The sequence below is a fragment of the Triturus cristatus genome, chromosome 7 (assembly GCF_964204655.1).
Source record: "Triturus cristatus chromosome 7, aTriCri1.1, whole genome shotgun sequence".
In the NCBI taxonomy this organism is placed as follows: domain Eukaryota; kingdom Metazoa; phylum Chordata; class Amphibia; order Caudata; family Salamandridae; genus Triturus; species Triturus cristatus.
In genome coordinates, this window is record NC_140590.1 from 1,623,430,793 (window position 1) to 1,623,445,833 (window position 15,041).

Genomic DNA, 15,041 nt, shown 5'->3' on the forward strand with positions numbered 1-15,041 from the left:
AGGCGGGCCGGGAAGAGTAATGCGTATTGGATCTTATTGTCCCGTAGTCTCCGCTTTACGTCCAGGAAGGAAGATCTCTGCTGCTGCGGGCATAGTCCGGGAAGATCATGATGTGGTTGTGACGGTGTAGCCAGTCGCGCCGCCCGAAGCACCGCATCCCGATCCCGGAAGTGTAGGAACTTGGCGAGGAATGGCCGAGGAGCCGCGCCGGGCGGGGGCTTTCGGGCCGGCACTCGGTGAGCCCGCTCTATGGAAAAGAATGGTGTGCGGTCTGATGGCGGGGTAAAGGACTTCAGCCACGTGTCCATGTATTCTATGGGGTCGGCACCTTCGATTCCCTCCGGCAGCCCCAGCACTCGGATGTTACAGCGTTTCGAGCGGCCCTCCAAATCCTGTGCGCGGTCCTCCACCACGGCTAGACGAGCAAGGACCCCCTGGAGCGTCTGCTGTTGCTCTTTTAGCATGGGCTGTATTTCTTCAAGTGTCCGTTCCTCCGTACGCACCCGGTCCGCCAGTTTACGGTGGTCATCGCGGAGGAGATTGACATCTGTCGCCAGGGTACCAAGGCGTTCTTCCATAGACAGGCGGGACAGTTCAATGGCGGCGAGGACCTTATCCAGCTTGTCCGAGATAGATAGGTCCGTGGAGGGCACCGTGTTGGGGGACCAGGTCGAGGTATGTTCTCCGGGATCGCTTGATGCTGCGCGGGTTTTGACTTCCCCCATCGTGATGCCACGTGGTCTGGAGTGGTCGGCATCGTCTGCCAGGAGCCCACAGTGACGCCGGGAATCCGTGTAAGGGCGAAAGGCGCAGCCGCGTTCACCCACGTGTGGAGCCGCACAGGGAAGCCGCGGCCCGAGCCGGTCTACCGGAGTTCCCCCCGCGGACAAGGTACAGGAATCGTCCACACCAGACACCACACACAGGGCGCTCCCGGCACCAGGACACCCCCGCGGAGACTCCACCGGCGGCTGACGCCACGGGAGATCCCTTGTGGCGGCCCCAAGGTCGAGGGGGGAAACTCTCTCTCAGGGTCCACAGTCGAGGCGAGGCCATCAAAGTCCCTCGGCGACTCGTAGCAGGAAGGCGGCCGACAGGTCCATCAAGGGCACAGCAACTCCCACGGATTGCGCCCGAGAGGCCGTCGCCTCGGTGGTCACGGGCAGCAAGGCCTCACCGACTGCGTTGGGAGGGATCCGATGTCCCTTGGGCGGCCATGTTAGGGTCAGGCAAACTCCTGTCGGACCGGCTGAAGGGCCTCCAGGTCCCGCCGTCCTCACCAAAGCCCGGCTCCCCTCCAGCCCCCTCCAGAGCCAGTCACACGGGGTACCTGGGGTATACAAGGGCTGCCTCGGGGTCCGACTCTGGGTCACGGCGGGCTCCGTGTATCCAAGATGGCGGGTGCGCTCGGGCCAGCAAAGCCCCTCCGCCCTCCGATGCCCCGCATCTCTCTTCGGGGGTCCGCTCCCTGCTCATACCCTCCGGGTGCCAGTGCAATCAAGGCGAGACGCGCCGCCAGCCTCACCGTCTCCCCTTACAGCATCTCCCGCTCCGGGTATAAGAGCTCCGCCGCCATCTTAGGGCTCAGGTTGCGGTGCTGGCGGCAGTAGTCGGACAAAGTCCCTTTCCGAGGGCTAGGGATGCGCCCAGGCGTCCGCTGGCTGCCCGCTATGATGCAGCCACCTTCCGATGCCCTCTGCACCGATTAGCACCCAGTTGGACGCTCCATAGTACTTCCGAGAGGCGCCCAGACGCGGAGCCTCAGCAAAACCGGACCGCCATCGTGGCTTGCTTAGCCACGCCCCCGAAGCAAAGGCATGTTTGTTAAGAGGAGTTGTTAGTTTTGCTCCCACGGGTGGGTGGGGGGGAAGCTCCCCTCGCCTCGTGTTCCTCCTCCCGGAATAGAATTTAAATGGAGTCCGTTCCATTGACTGCTAGCGGGCCCGACACGTGTAGGCCCAACGGCCCTCCACAAATCTTCCGATCGGAGACCTTGAGTAGAAACGATACGCGGAGAATAGGAAACGCGATCAAGAATCAACACTGTTGAGGGTAGTGGATTGCGTACCGAGGGAAACCTGAGAAACGGTGTCGAACCGGAGCGCCGTAATTCACGTCCGAACCCGATGGCGGAAAAAAACTATCTAACAATGGAGTCAATGCCCATGTGCACAATCGCTGAAAGGAGGAGTCACCTACCTGGAAAAGACTTCTTCGAAGAAAAACAAAGTGCAAACATCCGGACCCAACACTAGATGGAAGTCTTATGCATAGCATGTGATCTACAGCTCACATTCCTAGAACACAATTTTCGCTTGAGCTATGGCTATATTCCTAGAGCTTTAAGCTGAGAAAGTATTTGACCACTCTCGGTTTGTCTCACTGCTCCCACTCATCCAGTCTCTCTGCGCTACTTCCACTGAAGTTAGGCGGCACAATGTTTTCAGTTAAGTAAAACATTCACGAACAAGTAAGCACTGTCACACTTCTGCAGACATGTTTGACTTCTAGTATTACCTAGTGGTGGATCAGCAGTTAAATGGTTCACCTTGGATAAGCCTCGCAGTTCTGATCAAAGCCAATTTCAACACTTTGGCCTTGCTTACAAGTAGGACGGTTAATTCCAAGCTCTGTGCATTGGATCAGAATTCAGTATACTATGGAAAACCCACCTGCAATTTTCCTATGGTAAACGTTGTCACGTCGAAGTTACAGAAATGTGGTTGCAGCAAAGAACAAGTTACTTACCTTCGGTAATGCCTTATCTGGTACAGACTATCTAGCAGATTCCTTATCTTAGAATTATCCCCAGGCGTCACACTGTATCCGGAAATATTTCATGAACAGTACCCCTGCACGCTGGTAGGTGGTGTTATTTGGCCCCGCGTTATGGCGACTGTGCCAGAAGTGACGTGAGTGGTGTCTATATACGCACCACCCCAGCTTGCTGACATCAGTTTCTTTTCGCGACTTTCAATGCCAGGAGTGCGTAGCCATGTAGAACACTGATCATTGGTGTGGAAAATTAGGGTCCTGAAAGGGGAAAGCCCTGTCCTTAGAAATCTGTTTGCGGGGAGGATGAGTGGGTCGAAAGGCATCTGTGGCTAGATAAGGCGTTACAGAAGGTAAGTAACTTAGATAGAGACTTAAAGCCACATATTCCTTACCTAGGAATAGATACCCAAGCAATAGCTCCCCAGGGGTGGGCCTGCAAAATAATTTCACACACCAAAATGTTCTTCAGGACCGAACAGGCAGTGTGCCTGTCCTCACAGACCGGACTGTCCAGGCAGTTGTGTTTTGTTAACGTATGCAAAGAAGCACACGTTGCTGCCTGGCAGATGTCCAGGACCAGGGCGCCGCGTACTAATCCAGTGGTTGCAGCCTTGGCTCAGGTGGAATGAGCACGCTTGCCCTCAGGGGCTTGCTTCTTGGCCAATGCGTAGCAGATCTTAATGCAGAGCACGATCCACCGGGAGATGGTCTGCTTCTGCACAGCCACGCCCTTCTTCCCTCTGACATCCCCACAAAGAGTTGGTCATCCAGCCGGAACTCTGTCGTGTGGTCACTGTAGAACGAGAACAATCTTTTTGAGGCCAGACGGTGAAGTTGCTCCTCTTCCTTGGACAGATGTGGCGGGGCATAAAAAATAGGCAGGGTGATGGACTGTCCTACATGAAAGGGAGTGACAACTTTCGGCAGTGGTATATGTCTGCAAACAGTGTTTCTTGGTGTTATCTTATCAGCCGGTGTTTAAAATTTCTTTTTGCTTTAGGTGAGAGGTTTCGAGGGTAGATGATGGAAAAGGAGTTCTGGCCCTCGGGTTTTAAGCCATATGTCGAGTTGGCTCGGAGGGGGGGTTAGACTGTCCTGTGATCTATTTGTTCTGTTATGTGGGTGCATTGTTGTTCTATTGAGGGCTGGGAGTCAGGGGATGGAAGGTGCCTTCTGAGAAGGATGTTCATTTTCAGGAGATATTGGTGGACGCCTGCCTTGAGTTCGTCCAGCTGGGTTAGACTAACAAGCATAAGCAATGCAGTCGGTCTCGCTTTTGAGACCTTATATGTATTTAGCTATGCAGCACATTAGCCTGGGTGCTGAAACATCTACTGTTCTTTAACATGGAGGGAAAGTAAGCACCAAACTGCATGACACGCCAGGTATGGGAACACATGGAGAGAAATATTGCCTTTCAGCGGGAAATGGAATAGCCCAAAGCTCTGTTTTTAATATAAAATCAGGGGCTTCGGTGGACACATCACTGAAAATACAAGATTTGAGAAAAGTATTATTGTGGTACTTGCCTTACAACATGGCTCATACTTTTGTAGTGCAGTAGTCGGATGACTGTCCTGAAGAGACCCCCAGCACTGTAATGTTTTTTTCACACATCATTACATATGGATTGGTTGAACCTATGTATTTTGACGGAACTACAAGCAGTCTAATGTCTCCGTCTCTGAGAATTTAAATAGTGCATTAGATGGTGGATTCCTCGAAACCCTTGAGAGGTGTCTATATTTTGAAAGATTACAACAGGACAATTTCCGACATTGTTATCTTACATCTTTATTTTCGCGTTTTAGACCGGTCAGCACTGCCTGGGCAAAAGTTTTGCATCACTAGTACCCGTTTTAACACCCAGATACATAATTAGGCATCAGTGGTGTGGTGTGATGGGGGAATCAGCTAACCTTTGCAAAAGACCTTTCGCTGTGCAGCAGTACGTGTTGTTGCTGTTTATTAGTAATTCTTTTTTTTTTTTAAACCGTTTATTGCAATCTCAAATATATACAGGTATGGGCCTACAACCTTCCGGCCGGCCGCTAAAGTGACAGAAGCACATGACATACATACAATGAGGCACTTTACTTTGCAGAGACGCTAAAGCAGGAGGTATCAACAACGTGGGCCCCATGATTCTGAGCCCACAATACGGTTTCGTTTTATACAAACACAACAACATAAAAAAAAAAACCACACCCGCAAGGCAACCCGCAATCGAAAGTAACAACACGTGCTCCTCATGTGGGGGACCCCAACCATCCACAGAAATCCGGAGAGGGGAAGGGGAACAGATCCGGGACTGGGAGAACACTGTGCCCGGGACTGAGGGAGGGGGTCAACTAGGGGGATGGAGCTGGTGAGGCGGGAGGCAGCAATGGCGGCTCGCAAATACCCCGCGGTAGGCGTTCCAGGGGCCCCATACTTTCACCCATGCCCCAGGCTTACCCCGCGCCACATACACCACCTTTTCTCGGAACATGCACCAATCCATGTGTTCTTTCCAGGCCGACACCGCCGGGGGCCTCTGGGATCCCCACAATTGAGCAATGTCACGTTTAGCTATCATATATCCCAGAGTCACCCATCGCGTCTGCGGAACAGAGTAATCAGTTGGTTCCCACACATTCAGCAAGCATCTCCTCGCTTCAGGCAACAGCGCGACATGCGTAACCACTCGCAGGACCTCATTCACACCACGCCAGAATCGCTCCACCTTCGGGCATTCCCACAGAATATGCAAGAAAGTCGCCAAAGCACCACACCCACGCTTACACAACCCATCCTCGGCATAGCCCATACGCAGAAGCCTAGGTCCCGTCATGTAGACCCGGTGGAGTATCTTAAGCTGGACGAAGCGAAGGCGAGCCGGGATGGCCACCTCCTTCGGAGAGGCCACCGCGGAAATCCAGTCCTCGTCGTCCAACTCCAGCCCATCGGCAACCCAAGCCTCGCGGAGGCCAGTCAGTAAGCCCGAGCGGTCGTTAATCAATTTCTTGTAAATGAGGGAGATCGTGCTGTCCGGAACGTGGCCATCTAGCACTCTATCCTCCAGGGGGGAGGACTCCGGGATGGAGGCCACGTCTGGGAAGACGGAACCCAGTGCGTGACGGACCTGCAGGTACCGAAAGTATTCACTGCCCTGCAGCTGAAACTCCGCCTGCAGCGTCTCGAATGTTTTGAATCCTCCCCTCGTCCAGAGATCCCCCACTGTACTGATGCCTATCGTGTCCCACCTCTCGAAGCCCTTCGAGGTCCACAGGGAGCCCAGCCTCTCAGACGCATACAACGGTGACGCCCGGGTCAAACGGTCCTTCCATCCCATAGCTGCATTAGCCGCGTGCCATACTCGCACCATGACACGCGTGGGTCCCGTCAAGCGGGAATCGGGCACGCTAGAGTAGAGCGCGCGATTGTAGTCGCCACCGGGCAGGAGCATCTTGTCCATTTCAAATGCCGGGTTTAAGGCGGGCCCATAGAGGCCGTGATTAATTGCAGCTAACTGGGAGGCCCAGTAATACCGCTTAATATCCGGGAGGGCAATCCCCCCGTCGTACCACGGGAGCGTCAACTTTGCCAGGGCTATACGCGGCCTCCCGTCCCAGAACAGGCGGCGCTGTAAACTTTCCACCTCACGGAAGTAGCGCGCCGGGACCAAGTCCATAGTGTTCTGGAGAGCGTACAGAAAGCGCGGCAACGACATCATCTTAAACAATGCCGCCCGGCCGAGCGGCGAAAGCGGCAAGCGCCGCCAGCGCGCGACGTCCTCCTTCAAGCGCTGGAGGGGGGGAAGCAAATTCCGCTCGTAGCGGGCCACTGGGTCCAGCGTAATATAGACACCCAGGTATCGAAACCCCTGCGAGGCGATCTGGATCGGACAGCCCCGCGGGAGGACGGGAGCCTCCCCGGAAAGCACATAGACACATGATTTAGCCCAGTTGATGACAAGGCCTGAGTTACGGCCGAAGGAGCGCAGAACATCGACCAGGACAATCAGTGATTTGCGCGGGGAGGCTAAGTACAAAAGGAGATCGTCAGCATAGAGGGACACGCGGTCCTCATACTCGGGGGTCCAACGGAGACCACGGATAGAAGGGTGCCACCGCAGCCACTCCGCCAGGGGTTCCAAGGCCAGTGCAAACAGGAGCGGCGACAGGGGGCAACCCTGTCGCGTGCCCCGTTCCAGCACGAATGGGGCCGAGACTCGACCATTCACCACCACCTGCGCCAATGGGTCCGAGTACAACAATTTGACCCAGCTGATGAATCCCGGTCCAAATCCAAATTTCGCCAGCATCGCCCAGATGTATGGCCATTCGAGCGTGTCAAACGCCATGGTGGCGTCCAAGGACGCCAAGATGGCCGGCTCTAGCACGAACGGAACACGCGCGAGCACCCCGTGCAAGCGCCGCAGATTAAGGGCCGTGTTGCGATGAGGAATAAAGCCGGACTGGTCTTGGTGGACCAGATCGCCCACCACGCCGACCAGCCGGTTGGCGAGTACCTTGGCGAGGATTTTAGGCTCCGCATTCAAGAGCGAGATAGGCCGATAGGATGTAACCCGGTCTCGTGGTCTCCCCTCCTTGTGGATAACCACGATGGTAGCCAGACGCTGGTCCGGCGGGAGGGAGCCCCGCGAGTGGGCCGCAAGGAACATTGCGCGGAGGTGGGGTGCCAGTACATCCGGTCGCAGCTTATACAACTCGATAGGAATGCCATTCGGGCCCATGGCCTTGCCAGAGGCGACCGAGCGTATGGCGAGGGCAATTTCGTCCGAGGTGGGAGCGGCATCCAACGACTCCCTGTCCTCCACTGAAAGGGAGGGCAGCGCGATGTCCCGCAGCAGGGCCTGGGAATCCTCCTCCGAGCAGGGAGAAACCGGGGAATATACCTCGCGGAAATAATCCGCGAAGCAAGAGACAATGCCTTCCGGCTCAGTAACACGTACACCATCCATCCTCTCAATCAGCGGGACCACACGACTAGCTCTCTCCTTCTTATCCAACCACGCAATCAATTTGCCAGCCTTATCACCCACATCATACAGTCGCCCCTGTTGCTCTCTGCTAAGGCCCCTGGCCGCCTCCGTGACGAGGGCCCTATAGGCCGCCTGCTTAAGGTGTAGAACGTGCAGCGCAGCGTCAGTCACCCCACTCCCCAGATCACCCTCCAATTCAGTAATTTCGGCCTCCACCCGGGTCACCTCCTCCTGTGCGCGCCTCCGGGCATGGGAGATAAAGGAGAGGGCCTCCCCTCTAAGAACTGTCTTGAAGGCTTCCCACAGGGAGATAGCCGACGGGACAGACCCCACATTCTCCTCAAAATACCGTTGCAAGGATTTAATCAAGTCAGCACGAATAGTGGGGTCGCGTAGGTACCAGGCATTGATTGGAGCTACCCTGCCCTCCCCCCTCGGGAAGACATCAAAGTGCAACAGGAGTGGGGAGTGATCTGAAATACCCCGCGCCAGGTGGCGCACCTCTCCCACTCTCCCAGCATAGGCCGCAGGGACAAGGACATGATCAAGCCGCGAAAGGCTACCATGGGCACCCGAATGGAAGGTGTACTGCAGCTGCGTGGGATGTTTTAAACGCCAGCAGTCCACCAATCCCAGTGTGTCCAAAAGGCCAGACAGCCACGCCTGTGCCCGGGGGAGGTCCCTAGGGGGATAACGATCCAGAGTCCCAGAAGCCACCGCATTGAAGTCCCCCCCAACCACCAGAAGCCCCCCCGGAAGGTCAAGAAGGAGGCGTCCTAGGTCCGCAAAAGTGGTGGACTGTAACCCCGGTGGGACGTACACTGAAACAAAGATGACTACCTTGCCCTCCATTCTCCCCACCAAGACAGTGTAGCGTCCCCTCTCATCATGGCGCACCTCGTCTATTTCTAGCGGGAGCGAGGTCTTGACCATAATGCCCACCCCCCGCGAGCCTGATGTGAAGCCCGAGTGGGCCACCAAACGATAGCCACGCCGATTCATGGCACAAAAGGAGTTACCAATAAGGTGTGTCTCCTGCAGAAAGACCACATCAGGCGAAATCCGTTTCAGATACTGCAGGACCACACCCCGCTTAATCCTATCACCCAGTCCGTTAACGTTCCAGGACAACAAAGTCAGGTCCCTACCCCCCATCACATACAGAAGCCATCATTTGTCCCCCCGAGAGCATATCAAAAACACCAATACAGTAAAGGGTTTGCCTTGCAGTAGAAACGAACCACACCCCACCCCAACCCACCCATCCATCCATCCCAATAGAACTCCCCCCACCCTGCACCCCTGCATGAGCCCAAACAGCCCCCCCAAAGTGCAGTGTGCCTGTCGCCCCATAGATAAGAAAACTAATTAGTCCCCCAGAGGAGGAGGGAGATCCCCCAAGAGACCCCGCACGACCTCCACAGGAGGGGAACTTACCCTAACAGTCAATGGTGACAATAACGCAGTCCAGAGCAAGGCCTACCATTAGTCCCTCAGTCCTGATCCGGCGGGCCCTCCCCACCAACCGCTCCCCCCCCACCCCCCCGGCCCCGATCTCCGGGCAAAGTGTCCAACCAGTCCCCGGCCGCCTCGGGACGATCAAAAAAGTGCGTGCGGCCATCCACCTCCACCCTCAGCTTAGCTGGAAAAAGCATCGCATATTTGAGATTCAGGTCCCGTAGGCGACGTTTGACTCCGAGAAAGCTCAGTCTCTGCTTTTGGACCGCCGGAGTGAAGTCAGGATAGAAATTTATATCCATGTTGTCAAGTCTGACCGGCCCTTGTAGCCTGGAAGTCTGCAGGATAGCGTCTCTGTCCCGAAAATTGAAAATCCGGGCGACGAGAGGCCTCGGAGGGGCTCCGGCCTTAGGCCTACCTCCGGGGACCCTGTGGGCACGTTCCACCGCAAAGAATTTACTCAGCCCCCGAGGCTGGAGATGGGTGAAAATCAGGTCCTCCACAAACAGATCCGCCGCCTCTGCCTCACGTCCCTCCGGCACCCCAATAATGCGGACGTTGTTCCTCCGGGCCCGACCCTCGGAATCCTCCAGTCGACGATTCATCAGGGCGCTCGCCTGGCCAAGCCTGCGCACCTCCTGTTGGAGGGCCGCCACGTCCGTTGTGAGGCCCGAAGTAGTGTGGGCCAAAGAATCGACCCGGTCATTTGTTTTGGACAGATCGGCCCTCACAAGGCCCACGTCCACGAGGACCGAGTCGATCTTCTGCGCCAGAGTGTCAAAGCGCTGGTCCACCGAGGCCTTCATCTCGGCGATGGCGCCCATGACGTCTCGGAGGGTCAGGTCCGTGGGCAGAGCAGGAGCATCAGTCGGGCCCGCAGGGGACCTACGCAGCGCCTCTGGAGATCCCTTCTGGAGGGTGTAGCGGTCCATGTTGTTGGATTGATGGGCCGCGCCACGACGGGTCGATTTCACCTTAGCCCGGTCGCCATCTTGTTTTGTGGACATGGTTTCAGTCCCCAAATCGTGCCAATCTCCTTAAAAAGGGGGGCCGACAATCCAGTTCAAGGGCTCCGGGGGAGAGCGACCACCGCTCCGCAGGACGGACCTCAGCCGGCGGGCCGGTAGGGCACCCCGACGAGGCCACACCACCGCACACCGCCCCGCAACCCTACCTCGCCTGGCAGCAAGGAGGGCGCAAAAGCGAAAGTGAAAGTGCGGGGTACGCGAGTCGCCCAGCCTTGCCCGCCGCTGTTGTTCACTTTGTCTCCGGATCGCCCCACAACTCCAGTACGGGGGGCCGGTGTGGAGAAGGCCGCAAACCTCAATCGGTGCTCCCACCGGTGTCCGAAGTCCGATTTGAAAACGGAAAACGGGCGTCACCTCAGCTCGGGCTCACAAACACAGTCCCCTCATCTAGGACAGGATTCGGTCAGGATTTATGCAGGAGGTCGCGGAGGTCCTCGGGAGCCTCGCACCTACGCGGCCATCTTGGTTGCGCGCTAGGCTCCTCCCCTTATTAGTAATTCTTGATTAGTATGAGCTAGAAAAAAAATTGAGTTAAAATCTGCAGGTTATGCCACAGATGATCGATTAGATAGCAAATGCACAAATTATGTGGAAAACGCCAAAGACGCAGAGTACCATAATATTAGTGGCCCGGTCTACAAAATTGCTGTGGCATCTGTTTGACTTAAAGGTCAAGCTGCAAAACAATATCTCTGCCAACTTGATAGATTATACTCTTGGAGAGCAAGCACTTTTCGGCGCGATCAAAACATGCATTACTGCCCACCAAAATGTGTGCAGAGATATATGCAGTACTCCCGAAAGCTGTTCTGCGGTTAATTACATTGTGATGACACCTGCACTGTCAAGCGAGACCTAAAAGGCAACCGGGTTAATGCAAGTGTTTACCACCTTTCTATGGAACTTAGTACTGTACACTCATCCCAACAGGTATAGCCGTTCATCTTGTGTAAAAGCAACACAATCATAAAGTCTTTATCTAGATTAATTTCAGAAAATCAAAAGCTCACTGGCAGAGGATCACAACTGATACATTACAAGGAAGAGACCCCAATTTCAGATTAAAGGCACAGAAATGAGGAATACCACTAATTATCAAAACATCAACCAACTGCTAAAAGTTTCTCACTTTTATGAGACCTTAAGCGCAAGTCCTGCAGGGACAGCAGTCTAATGAAGAGCCTGCTCAGTGACAAAACAACTTTTACTGCGCTAGCACCAGTGCCGTTTGCTCGGCATCCATTTTGAGGGAGGGGCGCAGTGTCTTACTACAAACTGCATCAAAACGAATCAAGAGCGGTAGACAAGGCGTGGGGGTTGGAAAGGGCGGTTGGAACCGGCGGCAGAAGAATACGCAGGGGGGATTCTGTGTCAGTGTTTCTTCAGCAGCAGCAGCACAAAGAATCCGTGTTATAAGGCGCCACATCAATAACAGGCGGTACCCCCAGCGGAAGGGCAGAGTGGCAATTGTGTAACGTAGCCGGTGCTCATGTAAAGCGCTCCAATACCTTCGGGTCCAGTTCGCGCTATACAAGTCTGCAAAAATAAAAAATGTTACACAAAAGTGGCACCTACGTGGCATAGTCACACACACGTGCGATGACATACGTTGGATAATTAAAGTCCTCGCTATTACCTGAGATCTACGTTCTGAAAGTGGTTTCACAAACTGGAGCTTTCAGTCAAGGTTTAGGAATTTTCGCCGATGGCTTTTTCAGTTTTCACAAAATTATTGTTGGGTAGCACTATTGAGAGTAAAATTATCGTTTGGTATTACGAGGTCAAAGGTTACTAAAACTCAAATTATTCCCATTGCGATTTCGAAGATATGTTTCTTTGAATTTTTAACTTTTAAATGTGAACTTCTAGTCTTCGTTTGGACAAAGTAAAGTTAACTCGTTATGCCGCGCTGTTGTCTACATCCGCGGTCTACTTCTTTGTTTGAGCTGTCAGCTAATCAGAGCTAGGCAGCAGTAATCGCGTACCGAATCCTGGCATGCTGAATTTGGCGTGGGATGGCAGAGGTGGAATCTGTGTGGCAGTGTTTGAGGGACTTCTCTCTCGATGCTCGGGGTGAGGCCACATTGATTGTCAGTCAGCTGTGGGTCGGGGAAGAGTCCTTCCCCGACCCAGCAAGAGACACGTATAAACACGAGAACGTCCCTGTAAAAAAAAAAAAAAAAAAAAAAAAAACGCCCACCAGTGTAAAAGGGACGGGACTTAAAAAAGAGAAAGAAGCGAAAAAACACACCCCCGAATCTGAAAAAGACGGGGCTTGAATTGACAGACAAAGCTCTTCTCCAATGGCTGACCAGCATTTAAGAGGCCAGCCAATGGAGAAGAGGGGCGGGTTCAAGCCCCACTACTAGAAAACATAAAATCTCGACAGCGAGACTGCGCAGCCTTCGCTAGCCGAGACCTAAAAAGGTGTGCTGTATTAGGCGGCAGACTCTTTCTAGTCATCGTTCTGACCGTACCTGGTTGTTACCTGCGCTCGGTTCGTCAGGGTTGTCATACGGTTAGTTGAGCAGCTCCATTTGCAACCTTGTTGGTCGCCAACTTAGTGTAAGGTACTGAGAATGTACCTGCTTGTAGGACCGCAATGCTTCATTTTGCTTTGGAACTATGCTATAGTTTTTTGTTGTTGTTTTTTTTTTTTTTTTAGAGTTTAGGTCATGATTCTTTCTATTTGCATCCCAGTGTCCTGTCATGGAGCCTGAGGTGGCCGACCGCTGTTAGATTGATTGGCTGGGCTGCCCCTCTCTGGAGAAAAGGACTTTGTCATCAGTGTGCCTGGACTCGGGGAGCCGCCATTTTGTAGTCAGGCATCCGGGATGACTGTGCTGGAGCTAGAGGCATTAGTTATTTTTGATTGATTCCCTGCCTATTGGTGTATGCTGGGGTTTAAATGCAGCCGCTCCTTGCATTTGGTGGATCCGGCTTCATTTTACTGCTCAGCAGGACGTGGGCTCCGGTGTGCCTGGCCCCGAATGGTCGCCATTTTGGGGTCAGGCTTCTAGGATGTTGAACTTGTGGGGCTTAGAGTTTGGCTGTATATTTAAAAAAAAAATGTTTTTGCATACCTGCTGACCGCTGTTGGCGCTGGGCACATCAGGACTGTGCATGACTTTATTGCCGGTGTACCTGGCCCCGTGTGGCCGTCATTTTGGAGTCAGACCTCCCGGATGCCTCAATTATAGGTCTTAAATTTGAGGCTTAACCATCATTTGGCTGGGTTAGTTAGTTAAAGTGTGCTTGGTGGCCGCTGCTTGCGCTGGTCGCAGGTCTTAAATTTGAGGCTCAGCCATCATTCGGCTGGATAAATTAGTTAATGTGCATTTGATGATTGCTGCTCGCGCTGGTTACATCGGCCTGTGGGCGACGTACACGCTGTTTAGCCTGGTCCCGGTAAGCCGCCATTTTAGGGTCAGGCACCCTTAGCGTTTCACAGGGGCCTCATCGCCATTCCCCCCGGGCCGTGCGCCGGGTGTTTAAGCCCGTCCTTGGGGAACCAAAGATGTGGCTGGCAGCCCCTTGTGTGGCCACGAAAGGAGCAAAAGGTGGACTTGGGTTGGCGTGGGGCCACGGAAAGCCGGAAGAACCTCCTTGAAGCTCTCCAGCACGGAGTACACCTTGTCTCCAAAGAGATGGGAGCCATCAAAGGGCATGTCCTTAAGAGTTGATTGGACACCCCCTGAAAAGCCAGTTCTCAGCCAAGCATGGTGTTGAAAGGCCACCTATGAAACCGCTCTGCCTAGCGAGTCGGTGGTATCCAGTCCACATCTGATCATGAACTTAGCTGCGCCTTTCCCATCAGCAGCAGCTTGGGAAAGTATACCCAGGTCGTACTCCGGAACCACGGGCAGCACCTGCGCAACCAAATCCCTGAGAGTATGGGAGTAACGGCCCAAAAGTCTCACACTGTTCACGGACCGCAGTGCCAGGCTGGTGGAAAAAATATTTTCTTGCCTAAGGTGTCCAGTCTCCTGGATCTCCTATCCAGTAGGGAAGGCTCCAGATTTATACGTGAAGTAGAGCCTTGGATGACCAAGGTCTACGGGGTAGGGTGTTGGGTGAGAAACTGAGGGGCCCCTGGGGTGGGCCGATGGCAAACCACTGTCCTGTTCACAAGAGCCCCGGTGCTGGGTTTGGACCAAGTCCCAAGCAGGACATTCGCGAGGGCTTCTTTAAATGCGAGAATCAGTTCTGAAGGTGGTCACTCCCGCCTGAAGCACCTCTGTCAAGACGTTAGCCTTGAATGCCACTAAATGTAGGCTAAGGTCCAGGTCCTCGGCTGCCCTTCTCACCACCATAGCGAAAGATGCTCCTTCTGTAGCCATGGTACAGGGAGAAGGCATGCCAGTATCTGGGGATGTGTTCAGTACACTGGCCTCCGCAATGTCCTCACACCAGTCTGGGGGGGGATCTAGGGGCCTATACTCTTCAGGGTCCAGCAACCCCTCCCCTACCAGTCCTAGCCAATACGAATAGGGCTCCAGCACCGCTGGAAGGCATGGCACTAGTCAACGTTGAACAACTCCCCTCCAGCTCTGTGTCGGGGTTGGGGATTAGAATGGCGATGGCGGTGCCGGAAGCGTCGGCATTGGAACTTGCGCCGGGGAAGGTCGAGATCGTTCGACCGGTGCCAGTTTGGATCAATCTGTGGATCCAAGGGGCCCGACTGGCGCCGGAGGCAAACCAGCTGTCAGAGAGCTAGTAGGAGCCCCTCCCAAAACCACCAGGCACAAAGGCCTGTCTGCAGACCACCCAAATATGAGGTGCACGGCTTCATT

At 54.2% G+C, this 15,041-nt stretch overlaps 1 protein-coding gene across 1 annotated transcript in view; it reads right to left on the reverse strand.

Annotated features, from left to right (window-relative positions):
- NSFL1C (NSFL1 cofactor) overlaps positions 1 to 15,041 on the reverse strand; it is a 113,373-nt gene that overhangs the window by 42,027 nt on the left and 56,305 nt on the right.